The sequence below is a fragment of the Dermacentor andersoni genome, chromosome 10, assembly GCF_023375885.2.
Source record: "Dermacentor andersoni chromosome 10, qqDerAnde1_hic_scaffold, whole genome shotgun sequence".
Lineage (NCBI taxonomy): Eukaryota > Metazoa > Arthropoda > Arachnida > Ixodida > Ixodidae > Dermacentor > Dermacentor andersoni.
The window spans coordinates 24241508-24257798 of record NC_092823.1 but is presented as its reverse complement, the minus strand read 5'-3'; the positions used below and the strand labels follow the sequence as shown (position 1 = coordinate 24257798).

At 43.6% G+C, this 16291-nt stretch overlaps 1 pseudogene; it reads right to left on the bottom strand.

Moving 5' to 3' along the window:
* Positions 1-15343: 15343 nt before the first annotated feature.
* Positions 15344-15523, bottom strand: LOC126519340 (U2 spliceosomal RNA; annotated as a pseudogene).
* Between the last annotated feature and the right edge of the window lie 768 nt (positions 15524-16291).

Genomic DNA, 16291 nt, shown 5'->3' with positions numbered 1-16291 from the left:
CGATGTGTGCCATATTTGGCACAGTATGAACTTGAAATACAAAATATGGTAACGTGCTGCCATCTGTTCAATAGCCTGAAGCTGCAGGTCACTATCACAAGATGTAATTTTGACGATCGGTACGGTGAGGGCGAATTGTCTACCAAACAGCCGCCTGAAAAGTGAAAAGGAACTGAAATGTAAAGGAAGTGGTGCTTCAGAGGCACTCACAAGCGCGATAGATGACGTAGAGTTATCGTGTGTGCGTTGATACGACAACCGCGCCGTGACATTTCTGTCGAGCTTTGTTGGGAGAGATCCAGTCCAAAAGACTCAGCGCTGGTTTACCTCCGCCAAGGTGTTTCGCGAAATTGATTGCCCCAGCGTAGTAAAGGTCCATAACAGGCACATGGGTGGTGTCGACCTGCTGGACTCTCTGTTTGGACTTTACTGCATACATATCAGATGTCGAAGAAATGGCACTTTAGAATTTTTACGCCTATGCTAGACTTATCGGTACTAAGAGCATGGGTATTGTACAGGAGGGTGCAGGAGTAGCTTAGGAGGAGACAAGTACTACCGCTGGCTCATTTAAAAGCAAAAACTGCAGAATGCCTTACCTCGCATAACAAGTGCCTACCCAACTAGCGACCAGGAAGGACTTCTAGTCAGGACATCGAATTCCATGTTCAAGTCAAGAAAGCACAGAGACCAGCGGCCGCAATGCCACCCAAAGACGACCGATCTGACCAAGTCAGCCACTGGCCAGAATTTGACGAGAAGAAACAAAGATGTAAGCGGCCACCTTGCACAAACAAGTCGTTGGTAAGATAGAGGAAGTGAAACATTCATCTGTGCCTGAACGCAGCAAACAACTGTTTCATTTCATTCCCCACATCACATTAAAAGGCCACCGTCCGTGAAGCTTTGTTTTCCGCCCATGGCAGCAAGAGCGCTCAGCCATCTTCATGGTGTGCCATATTTGGCACAAAGCTTTATCTTTATTATTACAGTCATGTTTGTTCATTCAATCAATAATGAAAGCTGAAAAAATGACTTTCATAATTCATGCAATAGGGGGTCAAAAGGAATCTCACATATTTTTAATTTGTAATCTCGCCTTTTAGAAACATATGTGGGCGGCTGAAAATACAATTACCTGGCTATCCCCGTATTAGAGTGGTATATGTTATGAAGAAATTTTAATCTGAGATTTCGGCGACGGTGTTCAAGAAGATGCCAATTTAATGCTTTTTTGCTTTCTGTCACGCTAAGCATCCTGTCATAATTGCCAAGGACAAACCGAACTGCCCTGTTCTGCACTTTTTCTAGTTTATCTACAAGTTCTGTAGCATATGGATCCCAGCAAACACACGCATACTCCAGTGTACTGCGCACATGTGTGAAATACAGTTGCTCCCTAAGTTTCTGTGGCAAGCTACTAAAGTTACGTTTCAAAAAATCTAATGCTCCGACAGCCTTGTTCCTAACATGAGTAACGTGTCTTATATCAGCAGAAAAAAATACATCTAAGTATTTATATTCTGACACTTGTTCAAGAGTAGAATTATTTATAGTGTTACGATTGCTGTCGTATGAGCTCTTCCCGGTAAAGGTAACGTGGACACTCTTTTTCTCATTCAGTGACATTTTCCATTTTTCACACCATATGGCAATCAAATCCAAATCGTGTTGTAGTGCTTGTTGGTCAGATTCGCTGTTGATGACCCTATATACTATAGAGTCATCTGCAAACATTGTAAATATTTATTTATTTATTTACATGTACCTTACAGGCCTTCGAGAAGGTATAGTGTAAATGGGGAAATACGGTAACATATTAGTATGGAATCGGGAAAGAAATAAACATCAGCATAATGAAAGGAGTACGCACAGAACATGGAAAATTATTACATTAGCAAATACAATATGTAGAGCAATAACAATAAATGGTAAACAACAACATAATAGCATAATAACATTGTAAACGTTTTTGCATGTTATACAGTAGTAAGTATTGTAAAGAAATTGGGACCACTGAAATTCTTTAACTTGTAGAAAAAATGCAAGAAAATTACAAAAGACATGACGTGTTTAGACGGTTGAAACGGCATATTGATCGTTTAGCAGATTGCGAAATGCAGTGTGTTTATATTGGCATGCAATGGTATCTGGTAGTGCGTTCCATAAACGGACCGCACGGGGCAAAGTTGAAAAATTAAAAGCGTGTGTGTTGCCATAAATCGCGACAGCGAGTCGACTTGGCGTTGACCTATTGAAAGCCATGCGCTGATGTTCACCTCTTCGTCGGGCTCGAAGAACGGCGGGCAGACTCCGATGGCGCTCGCCCTTCCAACTAGGGAGAGGACGCGCCCTCGCGGTCCAGGCAGGCTGCCTCCTCCGGTTCCTCTGTGATTAACACGTTTGTTAGAATATGGTGCGCAAAAGCTCCGTCAACGAGTGTGCTTACCTGCTTTCGGCGTGCAAGGCGGCTGCATCACGGCGGGCGTTATACACATCTTTCTTCCACGCGCCGCGCCATTGGGCTGCAGTTTTCACTGCCGGGCCCTCAGCATTCAGCAAGGCAGTCACTGGCTGCCAGAGCTCCTCCTTGCGCGCCGCCGTCAGCTGTTGACCCAGCACACACGACGCCTTCGCAAGGTAGGGGTGCTCTTCAACAAATGACACGAGTATATCGCGCGGCCTCGCTCAAACATGAGGACCCAGTTTCGGATTCGGCGCGCAAACTGGCAAGTCCAAAACGCAAACAAAGCGAGGCAACTTGTTTGCATAACGTATGGCACACCACCTAGCGACTAAATAAGAAAACAACACAAATAAAATTACAACTCCCAGTAGCGGTCTGCGCCGCAAGCTCACATTTATTACTGAAAATATATTTGCAAGTGTTCTATACAAACCAATGTTTTTTTATCAAACCAGCAACATCCTTCAATTGCTATACCGTCCCCTAAGTACAAACAAAAATGATGACGTGATCTTCCGGCAGACCGCCGCTCGTTGATTGGTTCCCCTCACGCCGCCCCGTTCCACTCTTTCTCCGAGTGACATAATCCAGACGTAACAGCCAAAGGGAACCGGTTCCCAAAGGAACCGCTACAGAATACGGCCCCAGCAAGCAGTTTTCGCGGTTTCACCCACTGTAGCGGCAGGCAATTTTGAAGGCCATTCCACTGAAAAAAGCGACGTTTAAGTTTCGACTTGCATTGCTGACTACTTCTGATGAATAATAGTGTTGCTGAAATATTGCTGAAGATAGGGCACTGAAATATTCTTGAGTGTGCTCGGTTGAGAGAAGTGCATCTCCATTTCGGAAGACTTGTATCTAATGTGTTTTCTTTTGTGTCTATTCAATATGTACATTTTTATCTTTCGCAAAATCTCTATTAGTGACTGTTTTACTGTATAAGCATTAACAGATATAATGTTTCTGTATATACGGTGCCTCATTCTTAACAGCTTCTTCAGGATTTTATTTTCTAATTAAGAAAAATGGAAAGAAAGAAATGGAGCAGGAGTTCCGACAGATGATCAGCCTAGCCCTAAGTGATGCCTTCGGTGTCAAGAAAAAGGACCTGATGCCTCTTCTGGACCTGGTCGTCAAAATGTCTGGGGCAAGGCGCTAGAAGCGTACTATGGATGTCTGCACAATGGACTGCTTTTAATTGTAAGCGGGACTTGGTGTGGAAATTTCGAATTACGCTAGTCAAACTGAGCAAAAGTTGGAAGTTCAGTCTGGTATAACAAGAAAATAACAACATGCACTTGGCCCTTATTCTTGTAGCACTTCAATAGAGCCCCTTTGAAAATGTTGCACTTGACTGAGGCTGTATTTTGTTTTCATACTGTGTTCAACAACATCTGGATGATCTTGGAACAAATTTGTCTTGCTCAGACTTGCCTATGCTTCCAACACTGGAATCAAAGATTTGGTCCATGAGTACCACTGCAGTTAAGGAAATAAGTATAACTGTTGTCTTAGGTTCACTTGATTTCTTTCACGATTACATCAGAAAACTGCACAAATTGTGCTAAGATGCAAAATGGCGTTATTTCTCAGTAGTATTCCCTTGGTCTATTCTTGGACGCAGGAAGAGCCGCCACCGTAGCACAATAGGTGGTGCAACGCACGCCTAGTGCAGAGGATGTGAGCTCGGCTTCCAACGGCTGAAGTTGTTTTCTCGTCCATTGTTAGTACCTTGTCATTTGTTTAAATTAATTAAAAACTACAAATAATCTTCCCTATGCTTCTGCTCATATCTGTCGCATTGGAAGGAGACATATCAAGTTCACATTTTGGTGTGGTGCTTTAATTACTTGCTTGCTTTAAATAAAAATACTCTAAGTATACAATTTGATGTGCGCAGTCAGTTTATATTTTTGTGGACATAATCACCCCATGCATTCGCAATAACACTCAATCATATACCATATATAGCCGTGAGAAGCAGCAAAATCACACATTTGCAACTTGACTTGCAAGGAAGCTTTTTCATTGAGAGTGACTACGCGGCATTGAATTAGTCCTGTATACATATCACGTGAAGCCATAATTTTTGCATAGGAATGGATCATAAACATACGAAATTCAAGGTAACAAATAAATGTTTTCCTTTCTGTTGCAGACATCGAAATAATGTGCATTGTTATGTTGATTGCAAACTTTCTGCATGAACTCAATGTTCAATTTTCGTTCCACTGGGGAGTTTATAAAAGCAGTGAGATGTTTTGCAAAAATGCATGTGCTGCTTTTACTATTGTATGAGATGCTGAATTTTTTTTGTCACATTAGAGTATAAGATAATAACATTTTTGAATTTCTTCGAATTGATAACGTAAATGATACTTGCGAAACATTTTATAGTTAAAACTTGACTCTGTTGCCCTTGTGAGAGGAATTTCGGGCTTTTCAAGAGGCCTTACTGAATTCGGCATGCCCTAACCTAAAGGTTCAATAATGAGACGTAGGACACAAATTAAGCTAGAAGGTTCGTTCAAGTTCTTTATGATGGTCACAAGAAAGGGATGAACACACTGAGAAAAGCAGGGAGGAGAAGAGCTGAACTTTCTTCCTTGCTATCTGCAAGGAATAAATACAAGAAACATGTCGTCTGCATGCGCAACCCCATTTAAGCCAAACTTGTCAAGAATACTGATTTCGCGTACATGCAGATTCATGAGAGGAAGAAATTCAAAATTCATGTTGGTTTTTGCGAAGGAAGTCGATTTCACATGCTTTGGGCTGTGATCCTGATTATGACGTCTTTCAATACGAAGTTACAGCCGCATAACCGACAATGCACTAACGAAGTGACAATGGTGTGCTCTTTAAAGTTTGTGTAGTGTAACCTGTTATTTAAGACAGGCACCAGTCTAACCATCATACGTTTTGCCACAGTATAGTGGATTGTACACCATCCAAGAGACACGGGGGCTAAAACAGTTGCAATGCTTTGTAGAGCACAGCTTTTTCCCTGAGTGACCTGCCCTCTTTTTTCCGCAAAGGCACAAAACCTTCCAACTTGGCCCAAGCTGAAAAAACACATGCGCATGCTGTGCCTGTTGTTTTTTGAGCTATGGGCATAGTCTAAAATACCTGTGCCACGTGGGTTCATTAGTACTCTAAAACACGCTTCTCTAAATGTGTAAGGGGGTGAGTTACAGACACCAAAAACACCCTTAAGGGTGCAATTTTCCTTGGTGTGTGTGCTGTATGCACGAATGAAAGCGTGCGAGGGTGAGCCGGCTACGCGGCTTCATGGGCACGTGCGAGGAAGGCGGGCCGGATGCACCCCCTGTCCTGTCGCGCGCTAGCTGGGGGTGAGGCGAGGGAGCGTAGGCTTTTTCCGGCGGCTGTAGCTTACGGCGCGGCCATGCAGGCGCCGTGTCTTGAAATCAATCTGCGACGAGGCCAGAGCGCGGCGCGCGAGCCTTATCTTCAAAGCCATCTGCCATATTTGCAGAGTGCGCGTAGTGCCGGTAGCTTCGTATGCGCTGTGCGTTTGACGTTTCGTTCGTGCTGAAGCGAGAGATCCACGAATGTTGATCCGATGGGTGCTGCTGCGATTCCTCACTCCAGCATTTTGACAGCGAGTTTTTCCGCGCTCATCGAGTGAAATGTGTTCATGTTGACCTGTGCGCGCATGGAACCGTGCTTGTTAATTTAGTTGAACCACGTTGTCGGGCTAGGTTGTTCGAATCCGTGATAGATTGCGTAAGCGCGACTGAACGACAGACACACAGAGACAGCGCTTTCTTAGTGTGTTTTTCCCACGTCCTCGTTGAGTCGCAATAATTTAGTTAGTAAGCGAATGTTTACAAGTGGATACGGCCGACGAAACTATCATTTGGCGTTATTATTGGCGTTACCCTCAACAATAAGCTTACATGGTCAACTCATATCTCGGATGTTTGCTCAGCTGCGCTAAAAAAATTGTGGTTCATAAAAAGAAAGCTTAAAAACGCCCCTGTAAGGACTAAAATGTTACCCTACAATGCAATAGTGAGATCAAAGTTAGAATATGCTTCCGAACTCTGGGACCCGCATAGCATGAAAGACACAAAAGAAGTTGAGCGAGTACAGAGAAAAGCAGTGAGATTTATTTACGGGAAATATGCCAGGAAGGATTCGCCGTCCTCAATAATGTTACAAAATAGAATACAGAGACTCGAAATACGCAGAAAAATTAATCGTCTTGTACTACTACATCACACTCTTTCTGGAAAAAATAATATGACGCTACCAGCTTCCATATGTCGGCCTTCTACGAGGAGAACACGACACAGTCATGAGTATTTGCTTGCACCGATCTTCGCGAAAACAAACGCTTACAAGTACAGTTTTTTCCCTCGAACGGTGAACGATTGGAATTCACTTCCCATTAGTGTATTTCAGTCTAAAGATTTCATGGCTGCATTGCAAAATCATTTTTGTGCAAGATAGCGATGTTGACGTTATCATTTGTGCTTGTTCATTATGTTCATTATGTGCATTGTGTATGTGCATTATGTTTATTTCATGTTGCATTGTATACGCTTTTCTGTGCTTTCTTGTTTGTGACATGCCCCTCCTGCTTGGGCCAAAGTATTGGCCTGCAGTATTATTAAATAAATAAATAAATTATTTCGTACAGCTATCTACTAATTCCCTATCGCAATCGGTGTTTTACCTTTCGGGCGAAACAGCGACTTTCTTTAATTGAGTATTAACCTGCTATACCTTTCGTGGTGCAGGCTTCCCTCACATTTATTTAGGTTATATCGGGAAATGAGGGACTCAAATACATGCCCTCTCCTAGCTATCTTTGATCATAATTAGCGAAATTCTAGAACACACTAACCCTAACACACAGCACCGTGCGAACGAATTATCCATGTGTGACGAGGTTTAGTGGTGGCGTGATTAGGCAGTGAACGAGAGAACGAGTTGGAACGAGGGGACACCTGACTAAGTATAAGCGATTAGTAGTTCGCGACGAGGGTTGGCGATCCTCTAGGCGGGTGATCGATCGTCTTCTTTGTAAATGCCGCTGCAGAAAAAGGAGGTCGCTTTCCCGGGAATATAAAAGGACGAAGGAGGTAGCAGGCAATGGTGAGGATTGAGATGCTGCACGTGGACAAGGTCACGTCCACGGCGGCGCATGTCGTCAGACGGAAATTGGCTCGATCAGACTGGAGACATTCACTCTAAGCCACGATAAGAAGCGTCGTATCCGGCGGGTCACCACAAATGGAAGAACACTATCGCAATTACCATGATGAGATATCTTGCATGTGGTGGTCAATCCGCGCGAAACGTCCCATATCTTTAAAGCAAACATCAGTGACTCTCCTTTAAAAACGGTCTAGATGGCGATTTGGTGAATGAGGTTTCACCAAAGCATTCTTGGCGAAAATAAATGTTGATCACGTGAGCGCTCTTTGGTGTTTCTGCGAAAAAAAAATTGGTCGGTGGTAAATTTTTTTTTTCATTCATGACCAACTTTTTTCTTGCATTGGCATTCTACTGGCATTCTTATTTAATTTGTCGTCAAAGTTGAATGCTTCTTAGACTATTCCACATTTATTCGGGTGAGCAAAGAAAGGAAAAAAGTTGCTCTTTCGGAGGTTTCCTGCATAAACTGCGTCAATTTTTCGTCTACAATAATTTTTCTCTGTTTTGGCCTGTTGCTCTAGCGTATGTTCAAGCTAATTAAAAACTACTAAGACTTATTTGTGAGAACATACCGTGCAGTCTTGGCAAAAAATGACTATTTTTTCGAGTTTCAGGCCAATTCAAGTGTTAAGGCTCCGCAGATAAAACTATGTCACATGGATCAATATGCCCACCGACATGTTAGCTTGTGATTTAAAAATAAATTTTGTAAATTTTGTTTAATACACACGGGGTGGCTAGTATATAAAACTGCTGCATATGGAAATTTTTATCGTTGCTTTGTTTCTCACTCTTTCGCTGCTGTAACAAAGGCGAAAGAATGGCTTTCGTCAATCTTTCCGGGAATTTTTGCTTACCCTTAGGATCATGTGTTTGCCAGATCAGAGTAGGGTGATCAGTCGACAGACACAGAAGGCTGCTGACAAGGCTCCCTTTGAGCGACGTTCAACGGAATGCATACAAACCAAGTTGCTACGAAAGGACATCAGAAAGAACAAGGCACAGGACTCGGTCCAATACCTTCATATTGGATGTAAAATCCGAGCTTCAGTACCATGGCTTCTAGCATCAACGTCTTCCAACTATAAAGGTAGGAATATGTGCCAGCATTAACATACGATAACATCAGGAATTGATGACCTGTGTGTCGTACCAATTAAATATGTTGCGTATGTTATACCTCTGTCCCTAACGCACATAATTAATTGAATGCTGCAAACTGGAATTAGGTCCTCCGATCTTAAGCTTGCCCGCATATGCCCAATATTTACATGCCAGTCTCGGTGCTGCCCGTGCTATCCAAAATCTTTGAAAATGTCATTAACACGCGCCTCGTGAATTTTATAACTAAGCACCACGTAATAAATGACGCACAGTACGGTTTTCGGAAAAAATAACAGAGCTCGCGTTATTACATGTTAAAGACAAAATAATGGATGATATTGAAAACAAGCTTTATACCGTCGCTCTCTTTATTGATCTTATGAAAGCATTTGATTGTTTTAACGAAGAGATTTTATTAGTTAAACTTCACGATTACGGCATTCGTGGCGTCGCCTTAGGACTTTTAAAAAGTTATCTTTCCCACAGAAAACAATGTATAAAAATTGGTGGTGTAATTTGCCCAACTACTACAGTAAAACAAGGAGTACCTGTTGGGTCGATTCGAGGGCCCTTGTCATTTATACTTTACATAAACGATATATTTGATATACCTAACTCTCCAAAGTTAGTAATTTACGCAGATGATACCTATATATCTTTTTGTGCGCGTACACTTAATGACCTTCAGAACACGATTAGTCACTACCTAATGCAGCTTGATAGTTGGCTTCATGAAAATAAATTAGCGCTGAACCTAAAGAAATTGACTACGTCTTGTTGAAACCCACTAATAAAACATGTGACAGTGAACTCACGCTGACATTCCAGGACACCGCCATAGCACGCGTAAAATGTCAGAAATTTCTAGGTGTGTGGTTTCAAGAACGTATGCCATGGAATACACACCGAAACAAGCTAACCTCAGAACTAAGTAGACCAATTGGTTTATTATTCAAATTATCAGATCTAATTCCTCTGCAGCTAAAGAAAGCGATATATTATGCCCACTTCTGCTCCCGTTTATCCTAGTGCACACTAGCTTATCCTAGTGCACACTAGTGCCCACACACGAATTATAACAAACTGAAGGTATTGCAGAAGAAAGTGCTGAGGATTCTTGAGAATTATCATGGTGAACCCAAAGATATACCAATTATTCTTTTGTTTATTAAACACAATTTGCTCAAAGCGAGTAAAATATGTGACTACAAACTCCTGCTGCACATACATAAACATAACCTGTTACATTCAGCACACACAACGTCAGGACGTTATGCACTGCGTAACGAAGGGATAACACCAAGAACACGTACAAATTTTGGAAGGCCTGTCCTCGCTTATCAAATCCCCGCACTAATAAAGCGTGCGAATTCCCAAATAAATTTCAGAAGTGCCCATTTATTTTTTCATGTTTCTATGTTTTCATTGTATGTTCCTGGTTGCCATTTCTATATTTGATTTTCTTCTTGCATTGTATATTGTTTTCACTACTTCAAAATACCGTGATGTAAAGCCTTTCAAATTGTTCTTTTGTAGATGTATCACTTTGCCTGTTGTCTGTATGGTCCCCAGGTCCTCTCAAATTCTCTATGACAACTTTTTTGCCTGTAGGACTCGCAACATTGTGTTGGAAGTGAACTGAACTGAATCAGCGCAATTAAGGTAGGCCGCCTGAATTGAATAAATTTTTCCACGAGACATATTTGAAGGGGCAATCTCCTACGATGCGTACTACATCAATTGCGTGATGCTTTCATGAACATACTGTGCAGTTTTATACACCTCATTACAGTGCGGCACGTTGTGAAGCATGTCAGAAAAGTCAAAATGTTAGACAATCAGACCAACACATTCCAGTGCAACTAAGACGGGCTTGTTTCTGGATGCTTGCAGGTATGAAATTAGTGCGTCCTGCAACATCGCGCTTATTAAAAACCTGCCATGCTTTCAGGTTCATGAGGAAGCGAACTTCATCCATGCTTTTTCGGACCACAGAATTTCCACAAATCGACTCATTGCAGCGAGCAGCAACTAAAAATCGCGTCGTTTCACCGACCTAGTTCGGCGTCTTCTTGGGCTACGCTCAAAGCGAATCCTGGATGACAACGCGACAATTGGTAGGCACCAGAAGCAACATTACCTTCACCGACACACTTTTAAAATAACTTCGAAGTTGTGCTTGGACCCATCTTTCGGACACCCGAAACACTGCCGGGGGTTGACAGCTATTTCGCTGGCCGTTGTTGATGCCCAGCCCAGTTCCAGGAAATCGAATTTGTGAAGCTTGCAAGCGGCAGTTATAAAGTACTAAAGAAATGGCGAACTTGGCGCTACCGGAACAAGATCAGGACGCTTTGCGCGGAGGTAGTGAAAGTGCTCATGAGCCTAATTCTGGTGCCACTGCAGCAGAAAAAGATGCCTTCGAAGGGCTGTTGGCAGCAGCATGAAATGGAAAAACTAAAGCATTAACCTTGCGAGAGAGCGCAAAGGGAATAACGGCTGCGTCGCCGGAACTGTGGCAACCATCTACCTCTGACAAACACAACCGGCGCTGAACCTTCTGAATGATTGTCTGCTTGATGCAAAACCCGAAAAAAAAGTTTTACCAAGAACAAAGCCGAAAAAAACACATCATAATTAACTTTAACCAACAATCTTGGTCTCGTGAAAAAAAAAATAATGGCGTTCTTTGGCGCATCGGAACAAGCTTGCGAGGCAATGAAAGTCAAGGCTCATAGTGGAATTCTAGGCACGCCGTAAAGAAGGCGTGGTGGCTTAGATTAAAGAAAGTGAAGTGATCGATCAGAGCATTCTACGAGGATGACTCATTGTCCTAGTGCCTACGAGGGCAAAGGGACAATTTGAAAGGCCGCGAAAAGCGACTGTGTTTTTATTGTATTGAAAAGAAAAGAACGTCAAACGTTGAAAAAGGAAGTCACCCTATAACGGTGACGGCTACTCCTGTTCTCACTGCAGAAATAACATATATAAAGAAATATGTAGTAGGAAAAGGCAAAGAAACGGCACCACGGAGCCAGAAATCCACAGCACACATACCTATACATCCACGAAAGTGTAAACATAAAAGGCAAAGGCAAGTCGCACTACAATGAGTTTATAAGCAAAGCCACAAACAAGTTCACACAAGCGGCCGCGATGTTGACTGCAATGAACATGTGAACAGATGAAGAATTAGAGTTAAAATAATACACGCGCAGAATATGACAGTAAAAAGTGAGTTGCAACACGGAATTCAAAAGAGTATGATACGTAATATCTAAACGCTATTAATTACAAATAATCAAATCAAATTGTAGATACGCTGTGTGTGTCTTTAGTGCAATATCTCGTACTTGTTAGGCAACCATTGATGAACATGAAGGAAATGCATGACGATATAAAATGTGTCTTCTGAACGTTCGCCACTTTGCGTCCTCCGCACTGTTTTGCCTATTGGAAGCGGTACACACGAAGTGTGTGTGTGCATGAGTCATCAGAACTTTAAACTAATCCGTCATTACAGTGGTCTGAAGGAGACAACTGAAGAGCTCTTGGATACACTTTGATGTCGACTTGGTACCCAAGATTGCATTTTCGGCAAACGCGCATTCTGCCCTGTAACAAATAACGCTCAGAAGCTGCTTCAACAGTCTTGCCCATGTCACTGAGGGCATAGAGAACATAATGTCACGCAATAATAAGTGGAGTCCGCTGCAGACTGGAAACCATTGTTGTGATGCCAGAAGAATTTTCTGAGAAGTTCACATAAACGTTGAAGTATCTTACGATCCACCATTGCATCAGTAAGCAGGAAGCACGCTGCTTTAAATACCCGTAACACGGGTGAACACGAGGTCATCATAGTGTTAGACTTCATGGAAAACTAGTTTTATACTTCAGGACGGACCACAATCGTAACGATGGGTTAACAGGTACACACGCCGCAATACACTCCATGGACCTCTATTTTCGCAATGAGCAAAGCAAACTTGGAGAGGAACCTGCGCGGTGTCTCGCTGCTGTTTCTGACTGTTTGGAACATGATACAGTCGCAGTACATATTACAGAGTGCACTGCACGAAGTAAAACAAGATCTGCCTGAAGTAAAAAAAAAAGGCCGCAGTTCTGCCCGAAAGGCGAAGCATCGATTGCGATAAAAAATTACTGGACATCTACACGAAGTAACCATAGTAGTTTTATCGGCTGTATATGGTTGTAAACTTAGGTACCCTAACTAAATTCACAAGCATGGTGTCACGCGCGCACGAGCAAACATGAACACCTCTCACTCGATGACTGCAGAAACGCCGTCAACACGCTGGCGTGAGGAAACGCGGCAGCAGCAGCGAGCGAACTGACATTTGTGGTGTTTATCACGTTAACTCAAAGTGGACGCCGAGAATACACAGCACGCACTCGGGCGACGAAGCGAAGAAATTCCAGCCAGAATCTCTACTGGTCGGAAGCAGCGACGATTCTTCCAATCGAGGCGAAAATGACCAAAACGAAAAGTTTGGCAAAGTATCTCGACCACAACGTTCACGCCAAAAAGTAGCACAGTCGTGGACGGCACAGACATTTTCAGCACTGATTGACATCAAAAGAACCGCACCAGCGCAACACTTTCAAGAGCTCGACTGTGCCCTCAACGCAGATCGCTCTCAAAATGGGGCCGCGCGACCGCGCGCAGGCGCCACATGCTAAGTTGCAGCCGGAGTAGAACGCCGCTGCCCCCTGAACCATGGTCTTTCACGCACGTCGGAAGACGACGCGCTTGCTCCCCGCTTTTATGTCTCTTTCGCGGGCCAGACTGAGCAGCCCCCCGATCGTCGGCTCCGCTGGCCCGCGTTTACTCGTACATACAGCGTAGGGCGCGCGGCGAGTGTTATCTTCCTTGTACTTTATTACGGTAATACGGAACCTCACGGCACGCCCACGCCGGAATAGCGCTTGGATTCTGCATATACTTCCTATCGCAATAAAAATTCATGATGTATCCGATGGAGCTTCAGCACTATATCAGAACAAAAAGAGCTGTTTGAATCTTTGCTACGACGAGGAAGAACATGATATATCGGCAGAATGGAATCTCTTCGCCATTTCACATGGCAAAAGTGCATGCGATGGTGTCGGCGGCACCATAAGACGTCTGGCAACAAAATCAAGCTGGCAGCGACCATACCTACCACTAGATTCAAACACCAGAGGATCCGTTTGACTGGGGCAAAAGTAATATCAAGGGAATTAAAGTAATCTGGGTACGAAATTCCGAAATAGAAGGAAAAAGAATAGAGCACGGTGTGAGATTCAGCATAGCAACCGCTCTTGAAGGAATGCGCCCGGAGAAGGTATGCAACTAATAAATATTACCTTTGATGGAGATGCTGAGGAGCTCTCATTCTCGCAAACATATCTCGCACAAGCCCAGCTGGTAAGATCAATTAAGCCAAACCGACTACTGCGACAATGGCATACAGCGAATGTCGGCGTCGAGATCGAAGAGGCACAACACCTCGTCACGTTCTTACATGGCGTTGAAGGTGGCACGATGCAATATTGCTTCTTCTATGGCTATGATGTTTCGAAGCGCTGAGACAACGAAAGCCATTACAAGAGCACAGCTTCAGGACAAGGAGTTCGTGGAGAATACTGCGTACCATGACCTGGCATTCATGTATGGCATAAAAAAATAGGGTTACCTACTGGCATAGACGCAAACAAGAGGTCTTCGCGATGATTCATCCATTAGGTAAACCCACAGTGTTTCGGGACTTTGCCAGCTTCAGAAATCCATTGGACTGGGCTCCATGAATTACTGCAAAAACTTTAAAATCAATCGTGGCGAAATGATGAAGCCCATAACTGAATTGATCATTACTGCCAAATGTGAATGGTCAGCGCGAAGCTTCTATAACCTCTGCGCTGTACATTGACAACGAAGTGAGAGCCACGTCGATACTCGTGAACAAGCAGATAACTCCGTTTGTAAAGTACTATGTGAAGAGTACTCCAAACGCGTACAGTTCCAGCATTGTGGAAGTGCAATTGTCCTTTGTTCTGTGGTTGAATGACGCGCCTAACGAACATTTAGGTCCAAAATATCAGAAACCACCGTTCGTCGAACGATGAACAGTTAATATGGTTGAACAGTTAATATCGTACGACACTAGGTTTTCTGCAAAGACTACCTTGTCAAACGAACGCACATACACATACGTGCTTGAAGAATGGCAGAACCAAGTGCCGATTCAATGCACTTTCCTGGCTCAGTGCCGGAAACTACTCCCGTAACTTTGTTTCCACCTCGAAATGGTAGAGAACAGCTCTTGCACATATACACCTAAAGCAAACATACAATGTAATTCATGAAGCATTGGAACATACTGTGTATGACAGTATCGAACTAATGTCGATACATCACAACATGAAAGATAGCGATGAGTACATGGAAATCCTACGTTCTGCGATTTCAAGGCCTACGAATATACTAAGAGACACCACACACACTACAGTGAATGACTTTAATACGCAGATTGCTTCAGTCTTGGACAGTCTTCAGTCTAAGATGGACATTCAATTTCACCTCATACGTGGACCGATCCCGAAGATTGTGCATTACCCGGCCGACCCGCGGCGGAGGCGATGCATGCTTTAAGCTCTAAGCCAAACAGCAAAAATAGGTTTAATATCTCAGGTCCAAATACAAATCGTATCAGCTATTAAGATGATAAAAATAAATACTGCACTTTCACCCGCGTCGGCCATGTCTACGTTCGCACCGCCCTCTCTTAGTCTTAGTCGACGTTCCAACCACTTCTGTATCTTTCCTTCTGCTCTTCCGTGGTGGCCGTCCCTAAGCGTGCTGCCCGCCAAGACCGCGAGGCGGATTGAAATGCGAGCCGTCCATGTGGCCCCGATGACGCAAACTTGGAAGGTTTCACCGGATCAATGGTTAGGTTTCACACGGAATTCGCGGAGAACCAATTTCATGTGGCCTGTGTTGTGTGTGACCGCTTGCAGTTTTCGAGCGACCTCAGAACCGTTACTGCACTCGGGACGTCAACCAACGCGCGCTCGCTTTGGCTACGGTTAAACAGTGTTTGCCCTCGGAGTGCGATGAGGTGCGTGTCGTGCCGCGTTCTGCAACAATACAAGGGCATGGATACCCCCCGCCCCCAGTGCCTCATCGTCCGAGGTTCAACATCGTGGAGGAGCGACTGGTCGCGCCTCGCCTTCCATGTATGTGCATACGGCGTTTGACGTACGGCCCTAGACAGTTTGCCATTAAGGGACCCACATACACAGCTTCGCTGGTCATCCACCTTCACAGAGTGAAATGGCACTGAATTTTTATTTTTTTCCCCATGCTTATAAACAGTAGACAAGCACATGCGATTACGACCTGTGTGTTTTGATATTCTTCGCGTGTGTGCCATGCATTAACCAGCGTGTCCCGTTGCATAAAACAGCTTGCATTGCAAAAATACTTTCCAAATGAAATATATTTGTAATGTCTTTAATTAAATTGGGAAA